The sequence below is a fragment of the Pygocentrus nattereri genome, chromosome 2, assembly GCF_015220715.1.
Source record: "Pygocentrus nattereri isolate fPygNat1 chromosome 2, fPygNat1.pri, whole genome shotgun sequence".
Lineage (NCBI taxonomy): Eukaryota > Metazoa > Chordata > Actinopteri > Characiformes > Serrasalmidae > Pygocentrus > Pygocentrus nattereri.
In genome coordinates, this window is record NC_051212.1 from 24,901,614 (window position 1) to 24,912,281 (window position 10,668).

Consider the following 10,668-nt stretch of genomic DNA (forward strand, 5'->3'; position numbering starts at 1 on the left):
TCATTGACTCTGTGTATGAGTATGTGTGTGTGTGTGTGTGTGTGTGTGTGTGTGTGTGTGTAGAGGAGGGAGGAGTGCATTTAGAGTGACAGAACACTGATTAAGTCATCCGCCCCGATCCTCTTCTCTTCCTCCCTCCACACCCCATCACCTAACTCTCTGTTCTTCCTCCGTATTCTTCTCTCTCCTCTGCTCTCTTCCTGCTTTCTCCTTACTTTCATGTTATGCCCTCTTCGCCTCCTCATCCTATACCATTCAGTCCCCCCTTCCCTCTGTGTCTTTGTGCCGAAGAGTTTCCCATTGTAGCCTTGCTCCTTTACAACTTCACTCTTAACAATAATAGAGCCAGAAACATCTTATCATCTTTCAACAAATAAAAGAACCACCTTTGTTTCCCTAAAGAATCTTTCAATGGACTGCTGTTTAGAGGACCATTTTTGAGTGAGTGTGAAGAACCTTTTAAAACACTGTATGACAGGAATTCATTTTAACCTAAAGAGTAACCTGGTTGCCTTAAAATGTTAATAAGTTGACAGAATAATAATCTTTTTTTTACATTCTGTTAATGTACTACATTCAGTGAACTCAAACTTTCAGGTGAAAACACTGAATATGTTTTACAGTGAAGTCTAAAAAACCGGTGTAATGTAAAGGCTCTAGTAAGAAACCTAAATTAGTAAATGTGAAGGTTCCTTAAGCCTCTGAATGGTTCTCATATTCATGAATCTCTTTTCCAAACATGGTTCTGCAAAGACATAAAGGTAGTTACTCTATGGCAACACTCAAAGAACACTTTGTGGCACCTTTTTTGCAACCTTTGGTTTATTTCAAGAGGTTTTAAGTGTAATAGTTCTAAACATTGCCCTTCTTTAATTTGACATGATGAATCTACATACAGCTTTTGAAGACATGTCTCAGGTGTTCCTGAAAACCTTAAAACATTAATATGCACTCCAAGTGGGAATCTGCCTGCTGGAGTACCGCTGTAAGCACCGCTGAAACTACTGTTGTTCCAAACATGTAAACATTTGTTGTCATATAGACAAGTGTCCTCACATGCTCTGAAAAGATCTTGTCTTGAACGTGCTCCAGGAAAAAGCATGAATGAATATTGAACTTGAATATTATGTGTAGATCATTAAATTTTTCAAAAAGTTCTTCACACTTTATCTCAGCTACAACAAATGGTTCTGCACAAGCTTTTTATTGCTTACACATTTCGAAAGGCTTGTTCCAACAAGCCTCAATTGTCATAAACTTTACATATGTATTTGTAGGTTTCAGTTGTCATGAAAGTTGTAGGCGTCATGTAGCTCTATGAACGCTACCCTTGAGTAAAGTGCTATCAAAGCCGCCTTAGGGAACCAAAAGTGATGGTTCTATGGCATTGTTCCACAGATCGTTTATAACATTTGCCGCTGTCAGAACAAAACCTTATATCTCCATTTTTTTGTCGTCTTTCAGTTTCTGGCATAATTTGAAAATGCCTGCTGTCCTTCACATTGTGTGTAAATTTCATGTTGATTGGACCAAAAGAAACAGCCAAAATTACTTGGAAAACTTTCTGGTTACATTGACTTACATTAAAAAGTAAAGTATGTTTTTTTCCTTCTCCAGTAAAGTTGTCATTTTGGAGATGTGGGATTTTGTTCTGACAGTAGTGATTTACGAGTAGGTAAAGTCTCAGCAGGAGGGAGTCATTACTTGAGTGGAGAAACTTTCAAAGATTACACACATACACACTTGCACACACAACACTTTGAGAAACAGCCTCTGTGGATTGCTGGTTTTGTTATATTTCCAAATCAATTTATTTTGGCCAAGTCTGGAAACGATTACTGTGATGGCATCGTGAGAGGTCCCAGCAAGGGGCCCCGTACCCCTGCTTTTCTACCCTACTCTCTTACACTTTCTTTTTCAATCACATCCAGACCTGCCTCTTTCTTTCTTCCATTCTTTCCTTCGAATGGCATTTTGTGAGGGGAGCAGAAAGGGCTGATGTAAACCTATTCTACAGTCCACTTGCTGTCTGCATTTCCACATAAAAACACTATAAACAATATTATCATATTATATTATCATGTTCTATAGTATACATGTTGAATTGCATGCACACAGCCTATATAATATACATAGAAAAACAGTCAAAAGAATGGGACACTCTCGAGGGCAGGGGTGTCCGATCATATTTACACAGAGCCGGTTTGGTTGCAGGTTTTCTTTCCAAAGAAGCTATCACACAACTGATTCTACTTGTTTAATCACTTGGTCTCAGTCTTCTAACAACTGGTAATGGGCTCCTAATGAACTCCTTCTTTATTGAAATGAAAACCTGTAGCCTCACTGGTCCTTTGTGGATAAGATGAGACAACCCTTGCTGATGGTCACCATGCCCACTTCCAAGTGCCGGCTAGAGGGGTATAAAGCCCCCCAGCACTGGACTGTGGAGCATCAACACTGCATTTTTGGGATTGGTGATGCTCTATACAACCCCTTTAGGATGAGTTCGAGTGACTTTTGTGAACCAGAAGTAATCATCCAACATCAGTATCTGACCTCGCTAATCATCTTGTGTCTTAATGCAATGAAATCCTGAGAGCAATGTTCCAACATCTAGTGCTTGGTTTTTCAACATCAGTCCTGGGGACCCACTGCCCTGAGCAGTTTAAGTCCTCCCTGCTCTAGTATGCATAAGCCAACTCATCACCTAAATAAAGTCCTTCACAAGTTTGATTAGACTTGCTCATAAAGATCTGGAGAACAGCTGAAACTGTCGAGGGCAAAGGCTCCCTGCAGCTAGAGGTGAAAATACCCTATCGAGCTTAAGTCTTCACAGAAGAGTAGTGGCTGTTACAGCAGCAAAGGGGATAAACTCCATATTAATACCCTTTCAGGACCCGTTAGATGAGCAGGTGTCAACAAACTTTTACCTATAGTGTATATATTTTGGAATATATTTTCAATATGTTACATTTTGTATGCATCTTTCTTATCTGTTCAGTGACTAGTATCACTAAATCAAAATCCATGGTCATAGTCAAAAGCCATACTCCATTATTAGCGTTGTGAGCGTAATAAAAAACTGGCTTTATCTATTTCGATTAGTCAGTCCACAAAAAGTAACTTTCCATTCTGTTTTAGTCATCTACATCTATAAACACTCAGACTCCTCCGGCTCAGGAAGTCAATGAGTCAGCTGACCGGAAGTGCTCCACATAGCCCCCTACTAGACTCGTGCTGTATGCCAAACCAGGAAGCATTTTGGCTCTGACCCCAAACACACCCGAAAGCCTTCCTGTATCGTTCACCGCCCTTCCGCTATTGGATGGTCAACACCCATGGTAGAGCTACACTTGTCTGGAACATGTTCTCCTCTGCAAATAGGAAACACAGAAGAATAAGTGCAGCCTGTTTTTGTTTTTTTTTAGTTTCAATGGGAGTAACTGTGCACTCAGGCCAGCCTTTGTACAGTGCAGCAGTGTAGCACATCAGTGTACTCCACACTGGTAGTGTTTCCTTTCACACTGCAGCTTCTGAAAACAGATTCCTGTAGTCCAATGCTCACCAACTCCCCTCATGAAGATAAGGACCCCTGATACCCTACAACAGTTAGATATATGAATAAATAAAAGAACCTCAGCTGGTAGACAATGACACATGGTAAATGCTTCATATCCTACATTTTCTTTTCTTTTTTCCTTTGAGGTCTTATAACCTTTGTGTTGTTAAGTACAAAAACATTTTTTGACATTAAAGCTTAAGGAGGAAAGTTGGTGAGCAATGCTCTAGTACATATGTCTGTTTATAGCTGCTAGTGAAATAAGGAAATGTACCCTCTTAGCTAGTGCTGTTCAAACCTACAATTCCAAACCCCCACCCTTGCAAACACACCTCATCCGACTGTTAAAGGGCCCATATCACACAAAACTCAATTTCCCTTCCCTTTTTTGAAATAAAAGAGTTTGATTCAGTATGTTAACATTGTTAAAGTTTCAAAACATAAGTCATTCCACATTCCACATAATCTTTATATGAAGACCTTCTTCCCAAAATACTGTGTTTTCATCATTTTAGATTACATTTGAGGTTTTGAAAGAATAACAACTGACAGCTAACATTTTTTATTGCTCTTATAAAGGTGGCATTAATCATAATGTAGCATATCGCTGCTGTCGGAAACAAAACCTCGTATCTCCAAAATGATAACTTTAAAGGAGAAGGAAAAAACTTACTTTAATTTTAATGTAAGCCAATGGAACCAGACGTCTTTCCAGCTCATTTTGGGCCGTTTCTTTCAGTCCATTCATCTTAAAATTATAGACAATATAAAGGACAGCAGGCATTTTCAAATTAGGTTTTCCACTGACAGCAGCAGATTTTGTAAACTATACGGCCAAAAGTATGTGGACAACACTCCTTCCCAAACCATGAGCATAAAAATGTTTAATATTTTGAAGTGTGTCTCTGAGAATTTGTTCCATTTCAGTCAAGAGACAATTTGTGAGGTCAGACACTGATGGTGGGTGAGAAGGCCTGACTTGCAGTCTGTGTTCCAGTTCATCCCAAAGGTGATAGAGTGGAGCAGAGATCAGGGTTCTGTACAGCCCACCAGAGTTCCTGCACACCAATCTTGTCAAACCATGTGTTTATAGACCTCACTTTATGCACTGGGCACAATCACGCTGGAACAGGAAAGGGTGTTCTTTAAACTGTTGCCAGAAAGTTGGTAGCCTACAATTGTCTAAAACTGTATAGTAGAGTATTAACATTATACTTCATTGGAACTAAGTGGCCCAAACCCTGAAAAAACAGCAAACACTTGATTAGTCCATCAGACTGCTAGATAGTGAAGAGTGATTCATCACACAAGAGAATGTTTCACCTGCTACAGTCTGGTGTTGGTGTGCTTTATACCACTCCAGTCGACAGTGGGCATTGTGCATAGTGAACTCAGGCTTGTGTGTTGTGTGTGGCTGCTGAAACATGGAAACCCACTTCATGCACAGTTCTTGTGCTAATGTTGCTTTCAAAGGTAGTTTGGAACTCTTAGAACATGGAAACATACAATTTACTTGCTACTTGCCTCAGCATACAACAACCCTGCTCTGTAAGTTTGAATGGTCTACTGCTTTGTGGCTGAGCTGTTGTTGCTCATGGACAGTTACATTTTACAATAATAGCACTTACAGTTTACCGGTGAAAGTCTAACATGGCAGAAATATCCCAAACTGACTAGTGGTAAATGTGGCATGCTATGACAGTACCACGTCACTGAGCTTAGAAATTCAACCCATTCTACTTCCAGATTTTGTCAATAAAGATCGGCTATGCGCTTGCTATTATACACTTGTTAGCAATGCGAGGCTAAAATACTTGAATTGAATCTTTAAGAGCAGTGTCCAAATACAGTGTATACCCACCTATTCAACCGTTTAGCACTGCCCATTCACACCGAAGTGTAAGGAGCGTTTTATTGTAAGTAATTTTAGATCATTTCTATGAAAAAGTTACTAAGTTATGAGTTACAAGGTTTTATAGTATTGATGGGGTCTGTGTGTGTGAATGCATGCTTAGGGAAATCAATTGTCTAAAGGTCTACGTCTACTCTAATTTGCTCCTTCCTGAACAAGCATGCATGTATTGTATGCCTGAGATTACATATGGATGTGAACTTTCCTATATGCAGTGTGTGTGTGTGTGTGTGTGTGAGAGTTTGTCTTGGCTTCCACCCCTGCCCTTCCTGTAACGATTCTCCACCCCGCAAGGAGGTATGACCACCTTCCTTCATGTACACAATGCATGCACACAACGCACATGTCATGCACACACATACTCACAATCCTGTTTCACTTAAAATATGCTATTTAGGTTTGTGCTCTATAATGTACAAAAGTTTCAGTACTACACTGTGGCAAAGAATTCAATACTTTATCCTGCTTTTAATGCACATTCTTTAAGGAAGCTGACACTATATTGCCATTGTATTCTGCCTGAAAGTAAATAAAACCACATAACTTGCCTCTTGTGAGTAGTCATATGAAAAGGTTTGGGCATCCCTGGTCAAATTACGTTTTGATGATTTTCTAAGTGAAAATAAATGCACATCCTTTACAGGAAACGTCTGCACATTTCAATGCATGATAACTATTTATTTGCTAAGTTAACATGATAAAAATATTAAAGGTTATCACACATTTTTTATGTTAAGTTAAATTTAGCAAGTAATTAGAAATTGAGTACTAAAATGTGCGGACAAATACCATATTTAAGGTTGTTCAGAGGATTTTTCAATAAACAATTTGACCTGTGATGTTCAAACTTTTGCATACATCTGTATGTGATGTCATTCTCCAGAGACAGTCAACATAAGGTATAACCCAGTTTGGTACTTTTTTTTACATGGCTTCTGCATTGTGAGGTGAAAGTTAGCCCTATTTCCTATTTTCCTTAAGTTAGTCCTATTTAGTTATGTCCCTATTTCATTGTTATTCTTCCCTTCAGAACATGAACCCAAGTTTATTTACTTCTTTTGATTGGATTTATTTATTGGATTTAAAAAGAGTGTTTTTTTCCATAGTATAATTTTGGTATTGAGCAAACTTATATTTTGTATCTCAAACAAAAATGTATCATGTTAACCTTAATTCAGGGCTATTCATTTCATCCTTTGATCAATGCCACTCTCCTCTTTGCCCATCCACAAGTTAAGAGGCAATCTGGACTTGCAGGACTGGTGGTGGAGAGTTGTTGGCTCAACGCCTGGGACCTCCTCTTTCCCCTTCCCCCAATCTGCCAAAGAGAAATGACTTGCAGGATGGTGTTCGTGACTGATCAAATGCAGTTTCACTGTATGTGAATGTGTGAGTGTGTCCAGGAATATGAGACAGCTTTTGTGTTTTCTGGGTGTACAGTATGCATGGGGCACAGCGTGGGTCTTTTCTGGCGTTGTGCATTAAGAGTTTTGTGCAGTCATGGTGTCCAGGATGTATGTGTATGCGTGCACACACAAAGGCTCACCAAGAATGAAAAATAGCACCTATAAGTAGACACCAACCCCCCACACCCCCCACCTTAACCCCTGTAAAGCTCCCCAGAGTAGCCCAGGGCTTTTCTTAAGAAGGGGGGAGAGAGGGGGCACACACAGAGATTATGAAACTGACCACTTTTACAGGGAGCACTCTGGGCCCCCTCGGCAGAAACAGAATAAATCAGCACAAATCATGAAGCCCCGTCTTTCTACCCCACTGGAGAACAGCAAGAATTCTGTGATACAGTTACATATGAGCTTTCTCTCACAGCAGACTCCCCTCAGACTCCACAAACTTCTGTGTTAAATCTCAAAGAGTGGTAACTCATCAGGGGTCAAATGACATGTGAATTTTCTGGGAGGCATTTCTGCAGGGTGGCTACCCCAGTGTGCCCCTAACACACTGAGAGCAGTAAAAGTATGAATAACCCCCTCAATGGAGCAATAAGGAAGGCTTACAAAGCTTGGGAAGTGATTTTCTGAGGTGTTGGTGGTTGAGGGCACCAGCTTCATTCTCTAGACTTTCTGCTTCATCTACTGTAACTGAAGCTACAGAGAGATCCAATATCTTAACAACATACCTAGTTTTCTTAGCTTCCATCAACACTGAGCAAACTGCCCTGAGGTCCAATTATCGCCGTCTTATTCATAATCCATCTCATCCATGGTGAGTTACCTCAAGACCTTTAACTGTTTTCAGAAAAGTCCTTCACAGTCTGCAATGTAACGTGTACATAATTTATCATGAAATCATAAAAGATCTAATGAATTCAAATATGTATGTTGCACAGCGAAAGCTCTCAGGTAATATATGGCACATCTGACAACTAAACACGACATACAATTCTGTGATCCAGCTTATTGTGAATAATCAAGTTACCGTTAGATATTTGTGGATGAGGGGTCATTGTTTTTGTACCGGGGCCGATGAGATCCCAATTACCCCTCCCTCTTTCTAAAGGCGTCTCAATAGCCGTGTCCGCACTGCGCCCCTTGCTGGCCACAAAGAAAAACGCACAGCGGCGGCCATCGATTCAAGTCACTCACTGGGAAGATTCGTTAGCTTTCACGGGCTTTACGTCTGACTTGTTGAGTGGCCTCCTTCTGGATCAGCGCTGAGCTGCAGAATGATGCACACTATGGTGGTAGGCTTAAAGTCTGCGCATTGTTCTAAATAAACGTTAAATTTTTTTTAAATAAGCATTTTTCACTGATTGTCTTTCATCAAGGTACAGCGCCTTTATTAAGCAGGTAAGTTCGCGCTACACTGCGCCCAGTTCGCTCAGGGCTCAGTTCAGTGGCTGTCATCTGTGGTGCTCTCAGTCCGCCGGTAGGTGGCGGTGCGGTCGCACTGCAAGTCCCAACACGCTCTCTTCTTCCCCGCTGAAATCTGTTCACGCAGCTTTTCTGCTCCAGTTCAGAGGCTCTGCGCCGACACTGTAACCCCACACGCAGTTATTACACGATTACTTTAATAGCGGATTTGTGTTGTTTACTTATTTGAGAGAAAAACTCTACAAGCCAACTGATTCTGAACAAGCGAAGTGACACACTTAGACGAATCAGTTCGATTCAGTCCACTCAAATGACTCATTCCGCCACTGGAGCTCAAACTAGAACAATAACTTATTATTACTCTTATTTCATGTCAATGACTATACAGGATATGGGGCTGTAGCTGAGTCTAGAACGGATCTAGTTCGGATCCAACTAGTCAGGGCCGGATCCGTTCCACAGAGAGCTGCTTGTGTTGAGCTTGAACCTCTTCTGAACTGGGTCCATGCCACATTTGGGCTAAATATAAAAATAATACTTAGACCTGCATCAGTTCAAGGCCGAATGTGATGCTGTTCTTTGCTCATCTGGGCCTGTTTTAAATCTCTTTTGGCACAGATCCGTAAAACACCTTAGTAGTGGGCCGTTGTTTATAAAGACACTGGGCCAGGTCTGCTGTGCAGATCTGGACTGGAAGCATTGCTACAATGGGCCCTAATGAGGTGCAGTGTGCATTTGTTGTCTGGGTCTCTCAGATGTTAGGATGTTATGGGGCTTAGGAGCTCGGAAAAGGACGGCAACATTAGTAAACCACTACATTAGATAAATCTGCAGTACTGAAATACACCAATCAGGCATAACATTATGACCACCTCCTTGTTTCTATGTGTATTGTCCGTTTTATCAGCTCCACTTACTCTATAGGTGCACTTTGTAGTTCTACAGTTACAGACTGTAGTTCATCTGTTTCTCTGCACACTTTGTTAACCCCCTTTTACCTTGTTCTTTAGTGGTTAGGACCCCCATGGACCCCCACAGAGCAGGTACTATTTGGGTGATCGATCATTCTCAGCACTGCAGTAACACTGACATGGTGGTGGCGTGTTAGTGTGTGTTGTGCTGGCACAAGTGGACCAGACACAGCAGTGCTGCCGTGTCCACTCACTGTCCACTCTATTAGACACTCCTTGTAGATGTAAAGTCAGAGATGATAGCTCATCTGCTGCTGCACAGTTTGTGTTGGGTCATCCTCTAATCCTTCATCAGTGGTCACAGGACGCTGCCCACAGGACACTGTTTGCTGGATATTTTTGGTTGGTGGACTACTCTCAGTCCAGCAGCCACACTGAGGTGTTTAAAAACCCCAACAGCACTGCTATGTCTGATCCACTCAGACCAGCACAACACACACCAACACACCACCACCATGTCAGTGTTACTGCAGTGCTGAGAATGATCTATCACCCAAGTAGTACCTGCTCTGTGAGGGTCCATGGGGGTCCTGACCACTGCAGAGCTGAAGAGTAAAAGGTGGTTAACAAAGTATCAGAGAAACAGATGGACTACAGTCTATAACTGTAGAACTACAAAGTGCACCTATAGAGTAAGTGGAGCTGATAAAATGGACAATGAGCGTAGAAACAAGGAGGTGGTTATAATATTTTTTTTTCTTTTCATGAGGCACCACTGTTGTTTCCCTTCTGTTGGTGGTGCACTGTTTCCTGAGACTGGGATGGAAATGTCATTCTCGAATCAAACACAAATGTAAAAATATAATTTTATATATAAGATGATTCAAGAATCAGTTAAGGAATTACTGAATGGATCATGTCATGTGACGTTGTGATCACCTGACACTTTAATGCAGACAGAGAGGATTCATGAAGATTTGCCTTATATATGACATTTGATGGAGATTAGGGTTAATGACTAGCTAGGTAAATCTTTTTTTGTGTGTGTGTGAATAGAACACCTTAATCATTCAGAGTAGGTGATATGCTGTGTTGTAATTAAAGCACCAAGTCAGCTTTCTTGAAAAGACTTTTGGACGCGAATCATGCAAACTAGGCAATGAAACGATTTAATTAAAAAACGGTTTCCTTTAACGTTAGCCCACTCGAAATCTCAGTGGGGTAATTAAGGCAAGTGATGAAGGGGTTCAGCCGACATGAAAGGTTGGGAACCCCTGATCTAAGGGATTAGAAATGAAGCTCTGAGTGTGACCCACCATTAAAACGCACACAGCTGTCATTTTCGCCCAGGCTCCTTCTTCTCCAGTTTGTTTTGATTTTGCGAGAGCAGCAGCAGCGTCCGTTAGGAGGCCACTGGTGCGCATGCGCGGGAGGAGGGCTTGTGTGGGTGTTTGT